Source organism: Berghia stephanieae, chromosome 13 (genome assembly GCF_034508935.2).
Source record: "Berghia stephanieae isolate SIO BIC M18660-M18661 chromosome 13, UCSD_Bste_1.3, whole genome shotgun sequence".
NCBI lineage: Eukaryota > Metazoa > Mollusca > Gastropoda > Nudibranchia > Aeolidiidae > Berghia > Berghia stephanieae.
The window spans coordinates 2,146,737-2,159,236 of NC_088372.1; the positions used below are offsets into that span (position 1 = coordinate 2,146,737).

The 12,500-nt window shown below is 40.1% G+C and overlaps 1 protein-coding gene across 1 annotated transcript in view; it reads right to left on the reverse strand.

Annotated features, from left to right (window-relative positions):
- The window catches only part of LOC144958954 (uncharacterized), a 333,886-nt gene that overhangs the window by 243,087 nt on the left and 78,299 nt on the right, over positions 1–12,500 (reverse strand). The window contains exon 3 of the mRNA XM_078891251.1: positions 2,289–2,538. The gene's annotated coding sequence lies outside the window, so the exon portion shown is untranslated. The remainder of the gene's footprint in view (positions 1–2,288; positions 2,539–12,500) is intronic.

Genomic DNA, 12,500 nt, shown 5'->3' on the forward strand with positions numbered 1-12,500 from the left:
CATTACTCATAAACGCGGATGGCAAAAAAAAAACAAAAAAAAACAAAGACATAAGTGACGTCAACTTCGAACTATTTATATATTCTCTTCTTTTCCTTTCTTTTCTTCCTCTACCTTTTTATTTTTTTTTCTTTATTTTTATTTTTTTTATCTTTATTTTTATTTTTTTTATCTTTATTTTTATTTTTTTTATCTTTATTTTTATTTTTTTTATCTTTATTTTTATTTTTTTATCTTTATTTTTATTTTTTTTTATCTTTATTTTTATTTTTTTTATCTTTATTTTTATTTTTTTTTTTATCTTTATCTTTTTTTTTTTAATGTTGTATGACAAACGACAGGGTTGCGTGACGTGACGTCGTAAGTGCATTGACATCAAACTTTGATCGAGACACGATGGCCGGTGCGCGTGAGAGGGGAACCGGTTCGTCGACATGAATAAAACAGTGCCGGAGGAGGGGAGTGGGTGGGTGTGTGTGTGGGGGGGGGGGGGGGGGAGGTAGAGATTAACCCTCTCCTTACCACCCACAGGAAAATCTTCACATTCGTTACGATGTAAAAGACAATTTTCTCATTCTGATTTCTCTTGTACATCACATAATGTAAAGACATGCGTTTATTACAGCTATCAATACTTAACTTTGTTGTTGTCCAGCTCATTTTGCTGAAAAACATTCTATTCTGTATAGAATGAAATTTTACTTTTTTGTTTGATTAGGAAACGTCTATTTTTGTGTTGGGTGGGTGTGAATTTTCGGGGGAAATTCTAAAAATGGCTGGTAAGGAGAGAGTTAAGGGAGATGGGGGAATGTGGGGGTTGAGGGTGAGGGGGGGGGGGGAGGGGGATAAAGGGTGAGCGGAGGAATGTCGTGTGATCAACGAGTCTTTAAACCTTTTACACGCCGGTGGTTTAGTGGACAGCAGATATAGATAGTATGCAGATGACGTCACTCTGGCATTTGTTATTGTTTTTGCCATCCGCGTTTGTGAGTTGTTCTCACTAAACTGTATTAACCAGACTATAAACATTCATGGTTTTGTGTGCTGGTCCGTTATACTTCCGGATGGCAATGTTGTGAACTTCTTAACCAAGCGCATAATGGCTAAAGATAGTATGCGCTTGGCTAAGGAGTTCACAACATTGCCATCCGGAAGTATAACGGAACAACACACAAAACGTTGTGTAACCATAATCGTTTATAGTCTGGTTAATATAGTTTAGTGAGAACAACTCACAAACGCGGATGGCAAAAAACAATAACAAAGACCTGATTGACGTCATCTTCGAACTATCTATAATAAAGATCTGAGTGACGTCATCTTCGTTCTATCTCTACACGCAACAACCTTACGAGGGAACCCGGTTCGTCGACATGAATAAAACATTGCCGGAGTGGAGGGGAGGGGGGGGGGGGGGGGGGGGGGGGGGCGGGGGTTAAGGGGGAGTGGGGGAAGAATGTGTGTTGGAAAGCAACGAGTCTTTTAACCTTTTACAAGCCGGTGGCGTAGTGGTTAGAGCCGTAGCCATCGTTATGTTATAGCCCGATACTGAAATCCAAAACGACTGACAGTTTGACGTCATTATTTGGTTTTTGCACCGCCTAGTGAGTTGTCGTTATTAGAGCTCATGGAAACAAGTTATTTCATTGGTTGAACTATTGAATACAACTCACGATGTTTTCTTTTGTGGCAAAAGACTGGCATTTTGACGTCATTTTTTGGTCAGTGTCAGGCGATAACTTTACGAAGGCCACGGTCAGGCTATAGATAGTATGCAGATGACGTCACTCAGGCCTTTGTTATTGTTTTTGCCATCCGCGTTTGTGAGTTGTTCTCACTAAACTGTATTAACCTGACTATAAAAGTTCATGGGTACACAGTGTTTGTGTGTTGGTCCGTTATACTTCCGGATGGCAATGTTGTGAACTCCTTGGCCAAGCGCATTCCATCTATAGATAGTACGAAGATGACGTCACTCAAGTATTTGTTATTGTTTGTTTTTTGGGGTTTTTTTTGCCATCCGCGTTTATGAGTAAAAACTGTGTGTATCCATGAGCGTTTATAGTCTGGATAATACAGTTTAGTGAGCATTACTCATAAACGCGGATGGCAAAAAACAATAACAAAGACACATGCATCTTCGAACTATCTATATATGTTAACGATGGCTACGTTCTGAGGGACTACTTTTTTTGTCAAAGGTAACCGTAAAGCGGGTATCTATTTATTTGGGTTAAAATGTGCATGCACTGTTTTACTATTAGAAGAACAAAAAAAAATCGACTTACCTCCAGCCTCTCGTGATCTCTCGTGACAATCTCGTGAATTCTCGTGATTTGACACAATCAACAGTAGGTAGGTTTAATATCCGTTCCAAATTTAGAAGCAATTTGAACAATGATGTCAATGGAATGGCAGTCCGAGTTTATGACCTGTCCAAGTCTAGAACCCCCATTGTGACAGGAACAAGAAGATGTCTCATGTATATTATTATTATCATAAGTATGAACTCCACGTACGATCCTCAACTCCGTGACTCTGAAAATAAAATAAATATAACAGTTTGTTTAGTTGTTTTTTTTTTTTTTGTTTGTTTTTTTTAAGGATTTTACGGCGCTTGCAACACATTAAGGTCATAAATATCATGGCCAGTAAAAAGGAGGAAAATGGGATAGTAAAAAGGTCTAGAATTACAAGTAAAGCATCCAAGAGAAAGTAAGTCATAGGGGAACTGGGTACAAATAGGGATCAGATGTAGAATCCAAGAGCATACCACCAATGTACTTAGTTTGAGATCACCTATAAGTCTCATCAGGACACATGCACAAGATCCAACAAAGAGGAATACACTCAAATGCTTACATTATACATTAAAAATAACAAATATAATAATGCATAACAGAGAGATGATTTACAAGGAAAAAAATATCATCTCCCAAAACAATAACTATGCATCTGACTGTTTCCCTCCCAGCCAGGACTCCGACCAGGGCCAGGAAAAAACCAAGCAATCTCATTCCAAGACAAAGACAGAAAGCATGTTGGAAAACAGATATAAGGGGATAGAAGACACAGTATGTACCTCCCTGCCCGCTATGGGAGGTCAGGAACCCCACCCAGATAGAACAGTTTAATAAGTAGTTTGAACAGCTGGTTGACAAAGAAAGAGAAGAGTAATATTAGTTTTCTGATGTTATCTGATCAGAGAGATGAATGGCGTACCATGATCACCGATGTCTGGCACAGACTTGGTACTTGAAGAAGAAGAAGATAACAGTTTTTAGATATAATTGTTTATGAGCGGATGGGGAAGGGGAAGGCTCATGTGTGAATGAGTACCAGGTTATAGATAGTATGAAGATGACGTCACTCAGGTCTTTGTTATTGTTTTTTTGCCATCCGCGTTTATGAGTAATGCTCACTGAACTGTATTAACCAGACTATAAACGTTCATGGATACACACAGTTTTGTGTGTTGGTCCGTTATACTTCCGGATGGCAATGTTATGAGCTTCTAAGCCAAGCGCATACTATTTATTGATAATATGAAGTTGACGTCACTCGAGTCTTTGGTTTGTTTATTGTTGTTTTTTTTTTTTTTTGTTTTTGTTGTTGTTTTTTTTTTTGCCATCCACGTTTATGAGTAATTCTCACTTTACTGTATTAACCAGACAATAAACGTTTAAGGTGACACATAGTTTTGTGTGTTGGTCCGTTATACTTCCGGATGGCATTGTTGTGAGTGTCTTAGTCAAGCGTGATAGAATGCGCTTGGCCAAGGAGTTCACAACATTGCCATCCGGAAGTTTAACCGGCCAACACACAAACTCTGTGTAACCATGAACTGGTTAATACAGTTAAGTGAGAACAACTCACAAACGCGGATGGCAAAAACAATAACAAAGGCCTGAGTGACGTCATCTTCGAACTATCTATACTATCTATAGACATTGATGAATGTTGTAAGATTGTAAATACAAAAAGGACGCATAACAGGCGAAATGGACAGTATATGAAATGACTGTAAAGCGCTTTGAGCATATTGCATTTCGTATATTGAAATAATTTACCGAACTAAAGACTTCCTTTCGACTATTCGTGTTTCATCATCATCATCATTGCCTTTTTCACCCTGGGTCAGGGTATAGGCCACAGACAAACAGTTTCCCTCCTTCTCTATCCTGAGCTAACTTTTTCTTTATCTCATTCCATGTCTTATTACTTCTCTGTATATCAGCTTCTTTAATTCTTCTCCATGTTCCTCGTGGCCTTCCCCTTGATCTTCTGCCCTGAGGGTTCCAGTCAATTCGAAGCTGTTTAGTTATAATATTTACTCATACTTCAGGGCAGAAAGGTATTCTGGTATAGACTGTGAGTTTCTTTTTAGGGAGTGAGATTAGCGGAAGAGTAGCGTCCCTTGATTGGACGTCACCCATAGTCTGTGACGTCACCGGCGGAAAAGTTATTAGAGACAGAACGTCATGTTGGTTGTGCGCATGCGTCTCTCGTCCTCGCCCCGAGGAGGAGAGACGCATGCGCACAACCAGACTATGGGTGACGTCCAATCAAGGGACGCTACTCTTCCGCTAATCTCATTCCCTATAGTTCAATATTCGAATAATGATATGTGCAAAGCGCTTTATAATATGCCTTAGAAAACCTTTTTGACCTGAAGTACGAGTAAATAAAACAACAGAATAATATAACTTTATAACACGAATAGTCGAAAAGAAGTCTTTAGTTCGGTAAATAGGGAGATGGGGGAAGGGGCAGGGGATGGGGGTGGGGGAGGGGGGGGGGAGGGTGACAAGTACACTAAATTGTAACGAATGGTAAAATGTGACCTTTCGCCTCAAAACGGTATTAAGTCGGGATGGTTAAGATATTGAAAATTGAATTTATAGCCAGAAATATCAGACTTGTGTTGAGTTTGTATGTTTTATTGAGGAGAATGGATACCATATTTTAGGGTGCTAATGCCAACAATTTATATTTTTGACCAGTTTTAACATTAAATTGGGCTTTTAAGCATTTTTCGTTCCGACATAATACCATTTTGAGACGATGGGTCACAAATAGGGAGATGGGGGATGGGACAGGGGGGGGGGGAGGGTGGGAAGTATACCAAATTGAAACGAATGGTAAAATACCCTGTTTCTAATTCATCCCCCCCCCCCATCCCACCCCCCTCCCCTGCCACCTCAACTCATTCTATTTCAAGCAGTTGACAGAAATAGTTCTTGTCCTATTTTGTTCATCATTGTTCATTTTGACTGGCCGAGATTCCGGACAACCTTTAATTGGTAGCTTACAACAAGTCCAGGCAAGTCGTAGTCTTGTCCGTCCGTCCGTTGTCCAATCAATCCAGTAGTGGTGATATTGGGCAAGGTGCTAGAGATAAATGAGTTGAGTTGAGTTGAGTTTGGTTTGGCTCTTGTGTGTTTCAGGCGCATGCGTGTCTGATATAATACCTGACCCACTTCCGTCGAGAACCAATTAGGTTAGTGAAGCCTCTTATGTATTGTAAAGATAGTGAAAGGGGGACGGGGGGGGGGGGGGGGGGGAGGGGGGGTTGTAAAAAATGGCAACTCTTCGTATTCCACCTCTGGGAAAGGTCTTCAACCCTGATTTAAATAAGTGTTTGTCCCCCCCCCCTCTCTCTCTCTCTCTCTCTCTCTCTCTCTCTCTCTCTCTCTCTCTCCTTCTCCCTATCTATCTATCTATCTATCTATCTATCTCTCTCTCTCTCTCTCTCCTTCTCCCTATCTATCTATCTATCTATCTATCTATCTATCTATCTATCTATCTATCTATCTCTATCTCTCTCTCTCTCTCTCTTTTTCTCTCTCTCTCTCTCCTCTGTGTTTGTGTGGGTGTGTGGGTGTTTCTCTTTCTTTCTTTCTTCCTTTGTAAGTGTGTGTGTATGTGTGTGTGTGTGTATGTGTGTGTTCGCGGACCCTTTTGTTTCTACTCCGCAGCACAATCACATCCTTCTTCACTCAATTTCCTATGATAGCGTATTTCTGTATAGATAGAATGAAGTTGACGTCACTCAGGTCTTTGTTATTGTTTTTTGCCATCCACGTTCATTCACACTAAACTGTATTAACCAGCTATAAACGTTCAAGGTTACATATGGTTTTTTGTGTTGGTCCGTTAAACTTCCGGATGGCAATGTTGTGAACTTCTTAGCCAAGCGCATACTATCTATAAAGAAAGTATGCGCTTGGCTCAGAAGCTCATAACATTGCCATCCGGAAGTATAATGGACCAACACACAAAAATATGTGTATCTATGAACGTTTATAGTCGGGTTAATTCACTTCAGTGAGCATTGCTCATAAACGCGGATGGCAAAAAACAATAACAAAGACCTGAGTGACGTCATCTTCGAACTACCTGTACACACCATGGAGGAAATAGACATAATATACACATACAACACACAGCACACAACATAGAACAACACCAGCCACCAATAATGCACATAAACAAAGGGAGACAATTGACAATTGTGAATCAATTATTGAAAGGTTTATCGTTCTTCCCCCGGCTCTGGCATCGTAAAAGGGGCGATAAATATCCGTCTTTATTTCATTTTTACGTCCCTTGGTCGAGCGGAATAAACCATTTGTTCATCCATTGAAACTGAATTATGGCCGACGTTCGTCAGCCAATTACTAGGCGAAATAAATTTAACAAATGTGACAAAACCAAAATTGGGACATGGAATGTCAGGACCTGTGCCCAAAAAGGAAAACTAAACAACATTCTAAAAGAAATGAAACGGCTCCAAATAAATATTCTTGGCCTGTCAGAGATGAGATGGAAAGAGCAGGGAACCATGTCAAAACAAGAAAACAACACGACATATAAGATCATATGGAGTGGTGGAACCTCTTTCCAAAAAGGAGTAGGGATGATCTTAGACCAAAAATCAACCAAATTTTACAAAGGGCACGTAGCAATCTCAGACAGAGTTTTGCTGGTTAAGCTAAGAGGACCTGTAGTTGACACCAATATTATTCAAGTTTATGCACCAACAGAAGAGGCGACAGATGCAGATATGACAGAGTTTTACCATATTATTAGAGACAGAACGTCATGTTGGTTGTGCGCATGCGTCTCTCGTCCTCGCCGCGAGGAGGAGAGACGCATGCGCACAACCAGACTATGGGTGACGTCCAATCAAGGGACGCTACTCTTCCGCTAATCTCATTCCCTATAGTTCAATATTCGAATAATGATATGTGCAAAGCGCTTTATAATATGCCTTAGAAAACCTTTTTGACCTGAAGTACGAGTAAATAAAACAACAGAATAATATAACTTTATAACACGAATAGTCGAAAAGAAGTCTTTAGTTCGGTAAATAGGGAGATGGGGGAAGGGGCAGGGGATGGGGGTGGGGGAGGGGGGGAGAGGGTGACAAGTACACTAAATTGTAACGAATGGTAAAATGTGACCTTTCGCCTCAAAACGGTATTAAGTCGGGATGGTTAAGATATTGAAAATTGAATTTATAGCCAGAAATATCAGACTTGTGTTGAGTTTGTATGTTTTATTGAGGAGAATGGATACCATATTTTAGGGTGCTAATGCCAACAATTTATATTTTTGACCAGTTTTAACATTAAATTGGGCTTTTAAGCATTTTTCGTTCCGACATAATACCATTTTGAGACGATGGGTCACAAATAGGGAGATGGGGGATGGGACAGGGGGTGGGGGAGGGTGGGAAGTATACCAAATTGAAACGAATGGTAAAATACCCTGTTTCTAATTCATCCCCCCCCCCCATCCCACCCCCCTCCCTGCCACCTCAACTCATTCTATTTCAAGCAGTTGACAGAAATAGTTCTTGTCCTATTTTGTTCATCATTGTTCATTTTGACTGGCCGAGATTCCGGACAACCTTTAATTGGTAGCTTACAACAAGTCCAGGCAAGTCGTAGTCTTGTCCGTCCGTCCGTTGTCCAATCAATCCAGTAGTGGTGATATTGGGCAAGGTGCTAGAGATAAATGAGTTGAGTTGAGTTGAGTTTGGTTTGGCTCTTGTGTGTTTCAGGCGCATGCGTGTCTGATATAATACCTGACCCACTTCCGTCGAGAACCAATTAGGTTAGTGAAGCCTCTTATGTATTGTAAAGATAGTGAAAGGGGGACGGGGGGGGGGAGGGGGGGGGGGGGTTGTAAAAAATGGCAACTCTTCGTATTCCACCTCTGGGAAAGGTCTTCAACCCTGATTTAAATAAGTGTTTGTCCTCTCTCTCTCTCTCTCTCTCTCTCTCTCTCTCTCTCTCTCTCTCTCTCTCTCTCTCTCTCTCTCTCTCTCTCTCCTTCTCCCTATCTATCTATCTATCTATCTCTCTCTCTCTCTCTCTCTCTCTCTCTCTCTCTCTCTCTCCTTCTCCCTATCTATCTATCTATCTATCTATCTATCTCTATCTCTCTCTCTCTCTCTTTTTCTCTCTCTCTCTCTCTCCTCTGTGTTTGTGTGGGTGTGTGGGTGTTTCTCTTTCTTTCTTTCTTCCTTTGTAAGTGTGTGTGTATGTGTGTGTGTGTATGTGTGTGTTCGCGGACCCTTTTGTTTCTACTCCGCAGCACAATCACATCCTTCTTCACTCAATTTCCTATGATAGCGTATTTCTGTATAGATAGAATGAAGTTGACGTCACTCAGGTCTTTGTTATTGTTTTTTGCCATCCACGTTCATTCACACTAAACTGTATTAACCAGCTATAAACGTTCAAGGTTACATATGGTTTTTTGTGTTGGTCCGTTAAACTTCCGGATGGCAATGTTGTGAACTTCTTAGCCAAGCGCATACTATCTATAAAGAAAGTATGCGCTTGGCTCAGAAGCTCATAACATTGCCATCCGGAAGTATAATGGACCAACACACAAAAATATGTGTATCTATGAACGTTTATAGTCGGGTTAATTCACTTCAGTGAGCATTGCTCATAAACGCGGATGGCAAAAAACAATAACAAAGACCTGAGTGACGTCATCTTCGAACTACCTGTACACACCATGGAGGAAATAGACATAATATACACATACAACACACAGCACACAACATAGAACAACACCAGCCACCAATAATGCACATAAACAAAGGGAGACAATTGACAATTGTGAATCAATTATTGAAAGGTTTATCGTTCTTCCCCCGGCTCTGGCATCGTAAAAGGGGCGATAAATATCCGTCTTTATTTCATTTTTACGTCCCTTGGTCGAGCGGAATAAACCATTTGTTCATCCATTGAAACTGAATTATGGCCGCCGTTCGTCAGCCAATTACTAGGCGAAATAAATTTAACAAATGTGACAAAACCAAAATTGGGACATGGAATGTCAGGACCTGTGCCCAAAAAGGAAAACTAAACAACATTCTAAAAGAAATGAAACGGCTCCAAATAAATATTCTTGGCCTGGCAGAGATGAGATGGAAAGAGCAGGGAACCATGTCAAAACAAGAAAACAACACGACATATAAGATCATATGGAGTGGTGGAACCTCTTTCCAAAAAGGAGTAGGGATGATCTTAGACCAAAAATCAACCAAATTTTACAAAGGGCACGTAGCAATCTCAGACAGAGTTTTGCTGGTTAAGCTAAGAGGACCTGTAGTTGACACCAATATTATTCAAGTTTATGCACCAACAGAAGAGGCGACAGATGCAGATATGACAGAGTTTTACCATTCACTAGACAAAGCAAAACGAATGTGTAAATCACAAGAAGTCCTTATGGTAATGGGGGACCTAAATGCTAAGATTGGCAGAGGCAGAGATGGTGACATAATCGGACCACATGGACTCGGAGACAGAAATGAACGAGGAAACATCTGGGCAGATTGGTGTAGAACAAATAAATTAATGATTTCAAACACCTGGTTTCAACAACACCCAAGAAGAACCTGGACATGGCAATCACCAGGGGACAGAGCAAGGAACCAGATAGACTTTATAGCAGTATCATAAAGATTCAGAAATGGCATATTAAATTGCAAAACCTACCCAGGCGCCGATGTAGACAGTGACCATGTCCCAGTTGTTTGTACAGTAAGGATAAAGTTTAAAGCTATTCAGAGAACAGCTGGTAGAATAAAGAGGGATTACAGGTTATGCAAAGACAATGGCATACAAACAAAAATGAGAGAAGAATTTGAATATGCACTCATGATACAAAGCCAAAGTGAACCTGATAACGAAAAATGTGAAAAACAATTTGATATATTCCAAAAGTGTGTCAAAGCAACTGCAGAAAAGCATTTACCAATAGCTCAAATAAACAGCAAAAAGGAATGGATGACAAATGAAATTCTAAACCTATTTGAAGAAAGACGAAAATGCAACAGAGGGTCTGCAGAATACCAAACATTGAACAACCACATTAAATCCAAATGCATCGAGGCACACGAGAACTATCTAGACTGGAAATGCTGCGAAATCGAAAGAGAATACAAACCCAACCCCAACAAGCTCACCAAAGAATAAAAGAACTATCAGGGAAAAGGAAAAGCAAAGCAGCAGGAAGTTATATCCAAAACAAACAAGGGGAACTGCTATTTGAAGAACAACATATAGAAAGCCGATGGGTAGAATACATAGGCGAACTGTACAATGATCCAAATAGAAATGAACCACCACTGAAATTCAAAGAACCATTAAGCGGACCAAACATCACCAAAAGTGAAATTGAACATGCCATGGAACGAATGAGGGATGGTAAAGCAACAGGCCCTGATGAAATATCTGTAGAGGTATTAAAAAGCCTAGGAGATCTAGCAATTGATGAACTTCACATATTATTCAACAATATATACAATACTGGGAAAATTCCAGAAGATCTCTGTAACTCTATTTTCATAGCAATACCAAAGAAAGCAGGTGCAGTCAGATGCGAAAATTTTAGAACTATAAGTTTAATAAGCCACATCAACAAAATGCTGTTGCGTATAATTATCAACAGGCTAAGGAATAAGATTAACCCTGAAATCGCAGAAGAACAATATGGATTCCAACCTGACAGAGGGACAAGGAACGCAATATACCTCCTCCGTGTTTTAAGTGAAAGAGCTATACAGGTTCAGACCCCACTATACCTCTGTTTTGTCGACTACAAAAAAAGCTTTTGATAGAGTACGCCACGAAGAAATACTAAAACAACTGCACTCCATTGGCGCTGATGAGAAAGACCTCAGACTCATGCAAACATTATACTACACCCAGCAGGCATCTATCAAAATCGGAAACTCTACAGGAAATTCCATTCCTATTAAGAAAGGAGTCCGTCAAGGGTGTGTTGCCTCACCAGATCTGTTTAATCTATACCAAGAAACAATCATGAGGGGCATAAATAATATGGAGGGAATAAAAGTAGGAGGTCACAACATAAATAATATAAGATACGCAGACGATACGGTACTCATTGCAACATCAGAAATCCAACTTCAAAAGATTGTTGACAAAGTGGTAGTAGATAGTGAAGCCAAGGGAATGGAAGTGAATATCACCAAAACGGAATGCATGGTAATACAGAAAAACCCCGAAAACAACAACACCTGCATATATAACGATTCACGGCGAGCAACTTACCAACGTAGAAAGTTTTAAATACCTAGGTTCAATAGTGACAACAGATGGAAGATGTAACCGAGACATACGAGCAAGAATAACTCAAGCCAAACAGGCCTTCATGGACCTGGGAAACATTTTGAAAAACAAACAGATGTCGTTCGGGATTAGATTCCGGGTCTTGAAGTGCTACGTGTGGCCAATCTTGTTATACGGATGCGAAAGCTGGACTACAAATGCAGAAACACAAAAGAACATTGAAGCTTTTGAAATGTGGTGCTTGAGAAGGATGCAGAGAATATCGTATACTGCACACAAAACGAACGAAGAAGTGCTAAAACAAACATACCAACAAAGGAAACTAATGCCCTTAATAGTGGATCGGCAACTATCCTTTTTCGGACACATAGTAAGGAAAGATAAGAATGAATACCTGGCAAGTTGTGGAAAAATACCTGGTAAACGCGCCCGGGGGAGACAAAGAAAAACACTCATAGACCAACTGAAGGGCTTCACCAACCTAACAATCCAAGAGCTGTTTGAAAAAGCAAGAGACAGGGAGAATGGAGAGAGATAATTCATGCAGTATCCGAAGCCTGGACCAGGCATGGAACCTAGAAGATATATATATATATATATATATATATATATATATATATATATATATATATATATATATATATATATATATATATATATAGAGCTACTTATCTATCTACCAACCTACCTGCCTACCCACCTATCTATCTATCTTATTCTTCTTTCTCTCTCTCTCTCTCTCTCTCTCTTCCTCTCTCTCACACACACACACACACACACACACACACACACACTCTCCCGAACCGAATTGGAATAGGAAAGACAATGGAGAAAATCCATATTGTGCACCCAGGTGTCATAATGGTAAAGACAATC